The following is a 14,185-nucleotide window of genomic DNA, read 5'->3' as shown; positions in this document are numbered from 1 at the left end:
CACGGCGATAATCGATCATGGAGACGGGCACATTGTATATGAACCCGCTATCTGTGCCCAAGTAGGAGCCCCGCCCCCTCCCTCTGCACATGGCGAAGGGAAGCAACGCCTGCCCCCTACGGGCGGCGTCCCCATGTTTGGACACACCCTGATGGGAAACAGTGTTGTGGACAGTGGCTCTTGTCTGCGCACATTAGAACATAACCTGTGTTGCACGTCACCCCTGTATGGGGACATGGTATCTTCCAGTGTGTATGTTGTGGTCACATGTTGTGATCACATGGTTCCCCATGTGACCACGTTAATAAAAGGTACGAGCTGCTTCCAGCTCGTCAGTCAGGACTAAACTGACTCCGGTGTCGTTCCTGTGCCGCGCCCCCCTGGTGCCATACCGCGTGCTGTAGGCCCGAGGACGGGGCCCAGGATGAGGACGGTGCCCCTGCCGGGCAACGCCGTCCCAAGGAGTGTGGAGGCCATGTGAACATGGCTGTTGTGGCAACCCCGGCCTGGGTGCTCCCAGAGCCGGGGCCGTCATGTGCTGGGTGCCCCCAGTCACGTGTGTACCTCCAGTGATCTGGAGCGCAGTGTGGTGACCCCCACTGCATCATCAGCAGCGTGAGCGCCGCCCAAGTGAGCCCGTTAGGTGATCCTGACATGAGCATGGGGCCCGGACCCCCCATCAGTGGCGATAAGGAAAGGGGCCCCGCGTGCCCTGAAGAAGAAATGGTGAGGCGGGCCCATCTCCAACTGGGCCCGCAAAGAAGAAAGGTTGGCGAGCTGCCCGCCCTGTCCCCCGCGGGAGACAGAACAAGTCGGCGGCTGCGCCACGTGGAAGAAAAGATGTGGCCCCGGGAAGAGGAGCGGCTGCCCTCCCCCCGTGTGAAGGAGGATTTGTGGCATTGGCCGCGTGAGCTGCTGCCCCCCCTGCTCCCCTCCAGTGAAAGTAAAAGAAAATGCGGCATCTGCACTGCAAGGAGGAGGCGCTGTCCCTCCCCCATCCGTAGCCGCGGAAGTGAAGAGCGGCTAACATCGCCGCAGTGAAAAAATGAGGCGTGCCCAACTCCAACTGGGCCCGCACGAGCTGCCCGCCCCGCCCCCGCGGGAGACAGAACAAGTCGGAGGCTGCCCCACAACGAAGAAATGAGGTGGCCCTGGGAAGAGCAGCTGCTGCCCCCCCCGTGTGGAGGAGGATCTGCGGCGTCGGCTGCCTGAGCGGCTGCCCCCCTCTCCCATCTGAGGTGGACTGCTCTGCGGCGTCAGCCGCAACGTGAAAAAAAGAGAGAGGCCACACGAAGAATTGCTGGTGGCCGGAGCCGCAAGGAAATAACCAGCCCACCCGCCTTGGCCGCCACAGATAGGGCCGGCCCAACAACAACTGGGCCCGCAAAAAAACGAAATGAAGAAGCAACGGTGACCGCAACAAGGAGGTGGACTGCCTGCCCCTCCTCCACACGCCACACGCGCTGTGCTGGAGCCGAAATACAGTGGGGCTGCCAAACAGCTGACGCAGCCCCATGGGAGGCGGGCCCAACAACAAATGGGCCCGCGCGAAAAAAAAACCCAGCAAAATGTTAAGCTTGCGGCAGCCCATCAAGAACAGGCCTGCCGCGGTGAAACAAAAATAAATAAAATAATTATGATTGAGGCGGGCCCACTCCAACGTGGCCCGCAAATTAAATAACAATGGTGAGGTGCCCGCCCCACCACCCGTCGGAGACAAAGCATGGCAGCGGTGCCGCGATGAGGAGGCGCTGCCCCTTCTCCATCCCACCGGAGCAGGCGGCTTCACAAAGGCCCGGAGCGGGCTCAATAAAAACAAAGGAGTGGACGTGGCCTAAGCAATCCGGGCCCGCGGCGGTGAGGAGGAACATATCGTCCATTTGAACATGTACGTAGCCAAGCAAGGGGTACCCTGAGGAAAGAGGACAGAATGCCCTGTGGCCTGGCAGCAAGGCTCATAGCACTGCACCAGGGTCATTGTGCCAGCAGCCCACAGCGCAAGCAGAATGGAAAGGGCCCATATACGTTGAGAACAGGGCGGAGCATTTACTCCAAGCCTTACGTCCTGAAGAAGGTCTCCGACCGAAACACGTGTCGACGCTTTTCTGTGAGAGATATCTGGTCAAATTTGGCACCAGATATACAACGACACCAGATATTATGGACTGGGTCACTGTCTGATGTGATAATTGAAAAGATTTGGTGTAACAATATTTCCAATGCTTATTGATGTATTAAACACTTGGGTGTTTTTAGATTTGAATGTCTGAATGAGTCCTGTATGTGGTTATGATTGATGGTACGAATTGATTGTTCTTTTATCGTTTTTTATGATATTAAGATGAATTTACTGAATACAAATTTGATATGTATTGAAATTTAGCTAGTGTCATCCCATTCTACTGATCCAATTTTGGATATTTGTATAGTATACCTGAAGGATCAGGGACTTGAGTGCAGGTCTACCCCTTTATTTACCCTTGTATGGGGACATGGTATCTTCCAGTGTGTATGTTGTGGTCACATGGTTCCCATGTGACCACGTTAATAAAAGGTACAAGCTGCTTCCGGCTCGTCAGTCAAGACTAAACTGACTCCGGTGTAGTCCTGTGCCACGCCCCCCTGGCGCCATACCGTGTGCTGTAGTCCCGAGGACGGGGCCCAGCACGAGGACGGTGCCCCTGCCGGGCAACGCTCTCCCAAGGAGTGTGGAGGCCATGTGAACATGGCTGTTGTGGCGACCCCGGCCTGGGAGCCCCCAGAGCCGGGCCGTCGTGTGGTGGGTGCCTCCAGTGATCTGGAGCGCAGTGTGGTGACCCCCACTACATCATCAGCGGCGTGAGCGCCGCCCAAGGGAGCCCGTCGGGTGATCCCGACATGAGCATGGGGCCCGCCCGGTGCTCCGGGCGGACCCCCCCAAAAACCTGTATCTGAAATATTACTATTGCAAATAATGCCTGAACCTCTTTCTGCACACGTAGCGAGAGGACCCTCTGCCTGAACACAAGGTGCAGGTAGTGTGTGCGCGAAAAGGGAACCTCCCTCGGAACTCTGAGCACACGGAGAGCAGCCGCGCTGCCCACACACACACACAGAAGGGAGGCGATGCTGCACACGGGGGCAGTGGGATCCACGTCAGCACGCTCTACGGACCCTCTATCGGTACACACGAAGGAGGGGACACCTCTCTGCACTCACGGGTCAGTTAAGATCTGCACACTAAGAAAAAGGGGACATGTGCGCGTGCGTGTCTGAGACTGTGATAATTATAATAACAAGAAGGAAGGCTGTGTGCACGCAAGCACAGAATAGCCCTTAATTGCACACATGGCAAAGGGGTGCACTGCCCTGCACACAAGGAGCAGGCAACTTCTGCACAGCATGTCTGCCTGCACACACACACACTCTCACTCTCTCTCTCTCTCCCGCTCCCTCTCTCTTACTCTCTCTTTAAGAAATCTGCTGTATGCTGCACGCATGGAGAGTGGAAGCAATGTCAGTACATATTATATTGGAACATGTATCTGTGTTGATACTAATAGCTCAACCGCAGCCTTAATAATCGAACCTCGATCCGGGCACAAGTACAAGAGAAGCCCTGTCTGTGCACATGGCGAAAGCCTCCACTGCCTGCACACAAGGAGCAGGTGACGTCTACACACAGTAACAAGGACACCTCCAACTGCACACACAGAGAAAGGGTATGCTGCACACATGGAGAGTGGAACCCATGTCTGGACGCTTTACCTGTACACAAGGAGAAGATACACCCCCCCCCTCTGTCAGTACACCTGGAGAGGGGAACCTCTGTCGGTACACTTGAATAGGGGAACCCCCCTCTGTCAGTAAACTTGGAGAGGAGAACCTCTGTCTGTGCACTTGAAGAGGGGAACCCTTACTGTCGGTACACTTGGATAGGGCAACCCCCGCCCCCCCTTATCCCCCCGCAGTCGGCAGGCATGGAGATGTAACCACCTGCCTTCAGACATGAAGGGAACCTCTGCCTGCACGCATTGGGACGAGAAACCGTGTCTGCACACACGTGTGGCGAGAGCTCTACCTGTACATGCAGGGACAGAAACTCTTACCTGTAGACCTGAAGAAGGGAGCCCTTGACATCACACATGGAGAACGGATCCTCTGCCTGCATGTATATATACAAAACTGTCTGCACACGTGGATAATGACTTCTCTGCCTGCACGCACGCGGCTGGGTACTTCTGCCTGCACACACAACGGAGGGGACTCAGGCCTGCACACATGGAGAACAGAACCTCGGCCCACATTCAATAGAAAACCTCTGTCTGCACGCCTGAGCAAGGGAACCTCTGCCTGCACACTTGAGCAAGACGCATCGGCCAGCACTCAGAGGGATAGCTACTTGTGCCTTGTCACACATAGAAGGGATCCTCTGCCTGCACAAATGCAGATGGGTACACCGCGTGCACACATGGGGAAGGGACCCCCTGCCTGCACACTTGGAGATGGGTACACCGCCTGCACACATGGGGAAGGGACCCCCTGCCTGCACACTTGGAGATGGGTACACCGCCTGCACACATGGGGAAGGGACCCCCTGCCTGCACACTTGGCGATGGGTACACTGCCTGCAGACATGGTGAAGGGACCCCCTGCCTGCACATATGGAGATGAGTACACTGCCTGCACACATGGGGAAGTGACCCCCTGCCTACACACTTGGAGATGGGTACACTGCCTGCACATATGGGGAAGGGACCCCCTGCTGCACATATGGAGATGGGTACACTGCCTGCACACATGGAGCAGGGATCCTCTGCCTGCACATATGGAGATGGGTACACTGCCTTCACACATGGGGAAGGGATCCTATGCCTGCACATATAGAGATGGGTACACTGCCTGCACACATGGGGAAGGGACCCCCTGCCTACACACTTGGAGATGGGTACACTGCCTGCACATATGGGGAAGGGACCCCCTGCTGCACATATGGAGATGGGTACACTGCCTGCACACATGGAGCAGGGATCCTCTGCCTGCACATATGGAGATGGGTACACTGCCTGCACACATGGGGAAGGGATCCTATGCCTGCACATATAGAGATGGGTACACTGCCTGCACACATGGGGAAGGGACCCCCTGCCTGCACATATGGAGATGGGTACACTGCCTGCACACATGGAGCAGGGATCCTCTGCCTGCACAAATGCAGATGGGTACACTGCCTGCACACATGGAGTAGGGATCCTCTGCCTGCACATATGAAGATGGGTACACCGCCTGCACACATGGGGAAGGGACCCCCTGCCTGCACACTTGGAGATGGGTACACCGCCTGCACACATGGGGAAGGGACCCCCTGCCTGCACACTTGGAGATGGGTACACCGCCTGCACACATGGGGAAGGGACCCCCTGCCTGCACATATGGAGATGGGTACACTGCCTGCACACATGGGGAAGGGATCCTATGCCTGCACATATAGAGATGGGTACACTGCCTGCACACATGGGGAAGGGACCCCCTGCCTACACACTTGGAGATGGGTACACTGCCTGCACATATGGGGAAGGGACCCCCTGCTGCACATATGGAGATGGGTACACTGCCTGCACACATGGAGCAGGGATCCTCTGCCTGCACATATGGAGATGGGTACACTGCCTGCACACATGGGGAAGGGATCCTATGCCTGCACATATAGAGATGGGTACACTGCCTGCACACATGGGGAAGGGACCCCCTGCCTGCACATATGGAGATGGGTACACTGCCTGCACACATGGAGCAGGGATCCTCTGCCTGTACACATGGAGAAGGGACCATCTGCCTGCACATATGGAGATTGGTACACTGCCTTCACACATGGGGAAGGGACCCCCTGCCTGCACATTTGGAGATGGGTACACTGCCTGCACACATGGGGAAGGGACCCCCTGCCTGCACACTTGGAGATGGGTACACTGCCTGCACATATGGGGAAGGGACCCCCTGCTGCACATATGGAGATGGGTACACTGCCTGCACACATGGAGCAGGGATCCTCTGCCTGCACATATGGAGATGGGTACACACCTGCACACATGGGGAAGGGATCCTATGCCTGCACATATAGAGATGGTTACACTGCCTGCACACATGGGGAAGGGACCCCCTGCCTGCACATATGGAGATGGGTACACTGCCTGCACACATGGGGAAGGGACCCACTGCCTGCACACTTGGAGATGGGTACACTGCCTGCACACATGGGGAAGGGACCCCCTGCCTGCACACTTGGAGATGGGTACACTGCCTGCACACATGGAGCAGGGATCCTCTGCCTGCACATATGGAGATGGGTACACTGCCTGCACACATGGGGAAGGGACCCCCTGCCTGCACATTTGGAGATGGGTACACTGCCTGCACACATGGAGCAGGGATCCTCTGCCTGCACATATGGAGATGGGTACACTGCCTGCGCACATGGAGAAGGGACCCCCTGCCTGCACATTTGGGGATGGGTACACTGCCTGCCACATATGGAGAAGGGATCCTCTGCCTGCACATTTGGAGATGGGTACACTGCCTGCACACATGGAGTAGGGATTCTCTGCCTGCACATATGGAGATGGGTACACTGCCTGCACACATGGGGAAGGGACCCCCTGCCTGCACACTTGGAGATGGGTACACTGCCTGCACACATGGAGCAGGGATCCTCTGCCTGCACATATGGAGATGGGTACACTGCCTGCACACATGGGGAAGGGACCCCCTGCCTGCACATTTGGAGATGGGTACACTGCCTGCACACATGGAGCAGGGATCCTCTGCCTGCACATATGGAGATGGGTACACTGCCTGCGCACATGGAGAAGGGACCCCCTGCCTGCACATTTGGGGATGGGTACACTGCCTGCCACATATGGAGAAGGGATCCTCTGCCTGCACATTTGGAGATGGGTACACTGCCTGCGCACATGGAGAAGGGACCCCCTGCCTGCACATTTGGAGATGGGTACACTGCCTGCACACATGGGGAAGGGATCCACTGCCTGCTCACTTGGAGATAGGTACACTGCCTGCGCACATGGAGAAGGGACCCTCTGCCTGCACACATGGAGATGGGTACACTGCCCACGTACATGGAGAAGGGATCCTATGCCTGCACATATAGAGATGGGTACACATCCTGCACACATGGAGATGGGTACACTGCCTGCGCACATGGAGAAGGGATCCTATGCCTGCACATATAGAGATGGGTACACTGCCTGCACACATGGAGATGGGTACACTGCCTGCGCACATGGAGAAGGGATCCTATGCCTGCACACATGGAGATGGGTACACTGCTGCACACATGGAGAAGGGATCCGCTGCCTGCGCACATGGAGAAGGCATCCTCTGCCTGCACACATGGAGATGGGTACACTGCCTGCACACATGGAGAAGGCATCCTCTGCCTGCACATATGGAGATGGGTACACTGCCTGCGCACATGGAGAAGGAATCCTCTGCCTGCGCACATGGAGAAGGCATCCTCTGCCTGCACATATGTAGATGGGTACACTGCCTGCGCACATGGAGATGGGTACACTGCCTGCGCACATGGAGAAGGGATCCTATGCCTGCACACATGGAGATGGGTACACTGCCTGCACACATGGGGAAGGGATCCACTGCCTGCACAAATGGAGATGGGCACACTGCCTGCGCACATGGAGATGGGTACACTGCCTGCACACATGGGGAAGGCATCCTCTGCCTGCACAAATGGAGATGGGTACACTGCCTGCACACATGGGGAAGGGTCCCACTGCCTGCACACTTGTAGATGGGTACACTGCCTGCACACATGGAGAAGGGATCCTCTGCCTGCGCACATGGAGAAGGCATCCTCTGCCTGCACAAATGGAGATGGGTACACTGCCTGCACACATGGGGAAGGGACCCCCTGCCTGCACACTTGTAGATGGGTACACTGCCTGGACACATGGAGAAGGGATCCTCTGCCTGCACATATGGAGATGGGTACACTGCCTGCGCACATGGAGATGGGATCCTCTGCATGCACATATAGAGATGGGTACACTGCCTGCCCACATGGGGAAGGGATCCTATGCCTGCACATATAGGGATGGGTACACTGCCTGCTCACATGGAGAAGGGATCCCCTGCCTGCACACATGGAGAAGGGATCCTCTGCCTTCACACATGGAGATGGGTACACTGCCTGCACACATGGGGAAGGAATCCTCTGCCTGTACATATGGAGATGGGTACACTGCCTGCACAAATGGAGATTGGTACACTGCCTGCACACATGGGGAAGGGACCCCCTGCCTGCACATTTGGAGATGGGTACACTGCCTGCACACATGGAGAAGGGATCCTCTGCCTGCACTTATGGAGATGGGTACACTGCTTGCACACATGGAGCAGGGATCCTCTGCCTGCGCACATGGATAAGGGATCCTCTGCCTGCACATATGGAGATGGGTACACTGCCTTCACACATGGGGAAGGGACCCCCTGCCTGCACACTTGGAGATGGGTACACTGCCTGCACACATGGGGAAGGGACCCCCTGCCTGCACACTTGGAGATGGGTACACTGCCTGCACACATGGAGAAGGGATCCTCTGCCTGTACATATGGAGATGGGTACACTGCCTGCGCACATGGAGAAGGCATCCTCTGCCTGCGCATATGGAGATGGGTACACTGCCTGCACACATGGAGAAGGGATCCTCTGCCTGCACAAATGGAGATGGGTACAGTGCCTGCACACATGGGGAAGGGACCCCCTGCTTGCACATTTGGAGATGGGTACAATGCCTGCGCACATGGAGATGGGATCCTCTGCCTGCACGAATTGGGACGAGAAACCGTGTCTGCACACACGTGTGGCGAGAGCTCTACCTGTACATGCAGGGACAGAAACTCTTACCTGTAGACCTGAAGAAGGGAGCCCTTGACATCACACATGGAGAACGGATCCTCTGCCTGCATGTATATATACAAAACTGTCTGCACACGTGGATAATGACTTCTCTGCCTGCACGTACGGGGCTGGGTACTTCTGCCTGCACACACAACGGAGGGGACTCAGGCCTGCACACATGGAGAACAGAACCTCGGCCCACATTCAATAGAAAACCTCTGTCTGCACGCCTGAGCAAGGGAACCTCTGCCTGCACATATGGAGATGGGTGGGGAAGGGATCCTATGCCTGCACATATAGAGATGGGTACACTGCCTGCACACATGGGGAAGGGACCCCCTGCCTGCACATATGGAGATGGGTACACTGCCTGCACACATGGAGCAGGGATCCTCTGCCTGCACACATGGAGATGGGTACACTGCCTGCGCACATGGAGAAGGGATCCTATGCCTGCACATATAGAGAAGGGTACACTGCCTGCACACATGGAGATGGGTACACTGCCTGCGCACATGGAGAAGGGATCCTATGTCTGCACATATAGAGATGGGTACACTGCCTGCACACATGGGGAAGGCATCCTCTGCCTGCACACATGGAGATGGGTACACTGCCTGCGCACATGGAGAAGGGATCCTATGCCTGCACATATAGAGAAGGGTACACTGCCTGCACACATGGAGATGGATACACTGCCTGCGCACATGGAGAAGGGATCCTATGTCTGCACATATAGAGATGGGTACACTGCCTGCACACATGGAGATGGGTACACTGCCTGCGCACATGGAGAAGGGATCCTATGCCTGCACACATGGAGATGGGTACACTGCCTGCACATATGGAGAAGGGACCCCCTGCCTGCACACATGGGGAAGGTGTCCTCTGCCTGCACAAATGGAGATGGGTTCACTGCCTGCGCACATGGAGATGGGTACACTGCCTGCACACATGGGGAAGGAATCCTCTGCCTGCGCACATGGAGAAGGCATCCTCTGCCTGCACATATGTAGATGGGTACACTGCCTGCATATATGGAGAAGGGACCCCCTGCCTGCACACATGGGGAAGGAATCCTCTGCCTGCACAAATGGAGATGGGTACACTGCCTGCGCACATGGAGATGGGATCCACTGGCTGCGCACATGGAGAAGGCATCCTCTGCCTGCACAAATGGAGATGGGTACACTGCCTGCGCACATGGAGATGGGTACACTGCCTGCACACATGGGGAAGGAATCCTCTGCCTGCGCACATGGAGGAGGCATCCTCTGTCTGCACATATGGAGATGGGTACACTGCCTGCACACATGGGGAAGGGATCCACTGCCTGCGCACATGGAGAAGGCATCCTCTGCCTGCACAAATGGAGATGGGTACACTGCCTGCACACTTGGGGAAGGGACCCCCTGCCTGCACATTTGGAGATAGGTACACTGCCTGCACACATATATAAGGGATCCTCTGCCTGCACATATGGAGATGGGTAAACTGCCTTCACACTTGGGGAAGGGACCCCCTGCCTGCACACTTGGAGATGGGTACACTGCCTGCACACATGGGGAAGGGATCCACTGCCTGCGCACATGGAGAAGGCATCCTCTGCCTGCACAAATGGAGATGGGTACACTGCCTGCACATATGGAAATAGGTACCCTGCCTGCACACATGGGGAAGGGATCCACTGCCTGCGCACATGGGGAAGGGATCCTCTGCCTGCACACATGGAGATGGCTACACTGCCTGCAGACATGGGGAAGGGACCCCCTGCCTGCACACTTGGAGATGGGTACACTGCCTGCACACATGGGGAAGGGACCCCCTGCCTGCACACTTGGAGATGGGTACACTGCCAGCACGCATGGAGAAGGGATCCTCTGCCTGCACAAATGGAGATGGGTACACTGCCTGCACACATGGGGAAGGAACCCCCTGCTTGCACATTTGGAGATGGGTACAATGCCTGCGCACATGGAGATGGGATCCTCTGCCTGCACATAAAGAGATGGGTACACTGCCTGCACACATGGGGAAGGGATCCTATGCCTGCACATATAGAGATGGGTACACTGCCTGCGCACATGGAGAAGGGATCCTCTGCCTGCACATATGGATATGGGTACACTGCCTGCACACATGGGGAAGGGATCCTATGCCTGCACATATAGAGATGGGTAAGCTGCCTGCGCACATGGAGAAGGGATCCACTGCCTGCACACATGGCGAATGGATCCTCTGCCTTCACACATGGGGAAAGGATACACTGCTTGCACACATGGGGAAGGAATCCTCTGCCTGCACACATGGAGATGGGTACACTGCCTGCACACATGGGGAAGGAATCCTCTGCCTGTACATATGGAGATGGGTACACTGCCTGCACACATGGGGAAGGGATCCACTGCCTGCACACATGGAGAAGGCATCCTCTGCCTGCACAAATGGAGATGGGTACACTGCCTGCACACATGGGGAAGGGAACCCCTGCCTGCACATTTGGAGATGGGTACACTGCCTGCACACATGGAGCAGGGATCCTCTGCCTGTACACATGGAGAAGTGATCATCTGCCTGCACATATGGGGATGGGTATACTGCCTGCGCACATGGAGCAGGGATCCTCTGCCTGCACACATGAAGAAGGGATCCTCTGCCTGCACATATGGAGATGGGTACACTGCCTGCACACATGGGGAAGGGACCCCCTGCCTGCACACTTGGAGATGGGTACAATGCCTGCGCACATGGAGAAGGCATCCTCTGTCTGCACATATGGAGATGGGTACAATGCCTGCGCACATGGATATGGGATCCTCTGCCTGCACGCATTGGGACGAGAAACCGTGTCTGCACACACGTGTGGCGAGAGCTCTACCTGTACATGCAGGGACAGAAACTCTTACCTGTAGACCTGAAGAAGGGAGCCCTTGACATCACACATGGAGAACGGATCCTCTGCCTGCATGTATATATACAAAACTGTCTGCACACGTGGATAATGACTTCTCTGCCTGCACGCACGCGGCTGGGTACTTCTGCCTGCACACACAACGGAGGGGACTCAGGCCTGCACACATGGAGAACAGAACCTCTGCCCACATGCAATAGAAAACCTCTGTCTGCACGCCTGAGCAAGGGAACCTCTGCCTGCACATATGGAGATGGGTGGGGAAGGGATCCTATGCCTGCACATATAGAGATGGGTACACTGCCTGCACACATGGGGAAGGGACCCCCTGCCTGCACATATGGAGATGGGTACACTGCCTGCACACATGGAGCAGGGATCCTCTGCCTGTACACATGGAGAAGGGATCATCTGCCTGCACATATGGAGATGGGTATACTGCCTGCGAACATGGAGCAGGAATCCTCTGCCTGCACACATGAAGAAGGGATCCTCTGCCTGCACACTTGGAGATGGGTACACTGCCTGCGTACATGGAGAAGGGATCCTCTGCCTGCACATATGGAGATGGGTACACTGCCTGCACACATGGGGAAGGGACCCCCTGCCTGCACATATGGAGATGGGTACACTGCCTGTACACATGGAGAAGGGATCATCTGCCTGCACATATGGAGATGGGTACACTGCCTGCACACATGGGGAAGGGACCCCCTGCCTGCACATATGGAGATGGGTACATCGCCTGCACACATGGGGAAGGCATCCTCTGCCTGCACATACATTGGGCCTCATTACACGGATGGCGGTAGGGATTTACCGGTACCGGTAAAATACCGGTACCAGTAAATCCCTACCGCCTCACTACGAGGTCCCTTTGCGGGTTGGGGGATTTAACGCCTGCTTTTTGCAGGTGTTAAAATCCAACCCGCTAAGGGACCTCGGAGCTAATTACGGCACCGCAAAATTGCGGTGCCGTAATTAGCGCCTTCCCCATTCCCATAGAGCCCTATGGGGCAGAAATGGGAATGGGGAAGGGCAATGGCGGAAAGGGGATTTACCGCCCCTCCAACCTTGGAATGGGGCGGTAAATCCCCTTTCCGCCAAGGCGGTGCCGGTATTTTACCGGCATGAGCCATGGCGCTAATAGCGCCATGGCTCACCGCCTACCCGGTAATGAGGCCCATGGAGATGGGTACACTGCCTGCACACATGGAGAAGGGACCCCCTGCCTGTACATTTGGAGATGGGTACACTGCATGCACACAAGGGGAAGGGACCCCCTGCCTGCACACTTGGAGATGGGTACACTGCCTGCGCACATGGGGAAGGGACCCCCTGCCTGCACACTTGGAGATGGGTACACTGCCTGCCCACATGGGGAAGGGACCCCCTGCCTGCACACTTGGAGATGGGTACACTGCCTGCGCACATGGAGAAGGCATCCTCTGCCTGCACATATGGAGATGGATACACTGCCTGCACACATGGAGAAGGGATCCTCTGCCTGCACTTATGGAGATGGGTACACTGCCTGCACACATGGAGCAGGGATCCTCTGCCTGCACACTTGGGGAAGGGATCCTCTGCCTGCACATATGGAGATGGGTACACTGCCTGCACACTTGGAGCAGGGATCCTTTGCCTGCACATATGGAGATGGGTACGCTGCCTGCACACATGGAGCCGGGATCCTCTGCCTTCCAGCAGAAAGACCTTTTCAGCCTTAATGGTGCAGCTGCCCCTCGTCAGGCATCCCTTTTGCTAAGAATGCAGCAGTCAGAATGCCTGGCGAGGAGTAGAAACGCCATAAAGGCTGAACACATGTGGTTGCTCCCCGTCCCCCTAAACAGGCATCCTTTTAGGTAATAGATGCAGAGATCAGCACCCTCTCCCTCTACAATGGACTGCCTGGTGGGGGTGTCTGCAGCCCATTAACCCGGGGATGATTAAGCGGGCGTGGCCTAAGAAGCCCAGGCGACCCCTCTGCCGTCAGCCCCGGCTCATTTTGCAGTGCCACATAAGGCACTGCTCGACACCCTTATAACCTGTTCAATGAGGAGTTTCAGGAAACCCACATATCCCACTGCAGGCTAACTAGACAATACAGTGCGTCTAACCTTCCGAAATCTCACAGCGCCCACTGTTGCCGTTGAGTTTCACGCGCTACCTAACACAGCCTGCTGCGATTATCGACAGAGCGAGAGGCAAGTGGACAGAACTTGAAATGAAAGCCTTAACTCAGCGGGCCAATCAGGATATACGTAGGGTGAACAGACGTGCCGGATTTACAATCACAGTCCCGGAACTGGGCCCTCTGTCACCCCCCCCCTTACAGTTTTTTAAATCAAAAACCC

General features: G+C 56.2%; 1 protein-coding gene across 1 annotated transcript in view; it reads left to right on the top strand.

Moving 5' to 3' along the window:
* The window catches only part of SHISAL1 (shisa like 1), a 798,077-nt gene that overhangs the window by 2,082 nt on the left and 781,810 nt on the right, over positions 1 to 14,185 (top strand). The gene's annotated exons all lie outside the window — the stretch shown is intronic.

The sequence above is a fragment of the Ambystoma mexicanum genome, chromosome 12 (genome assembly GCF_040938575.1).
Source record: "Ambystoma mexicanum isolate Mex_15411 chromosome 12, UKY_AmexF1_1, whole genome shotgun sequence".
Taxonomy (NCBI): Eukaryota; Metazoa; Chordata; class Amphibia; order Caudata; family Ambystomatidae; genus Ambystoma; species Ambystoma mexicanum.
The sequence above is the reverse complement of the archived record's forward strand: the minus strand, read 5'-3'. Positions and strand labels throughout refer to the sequence as shown.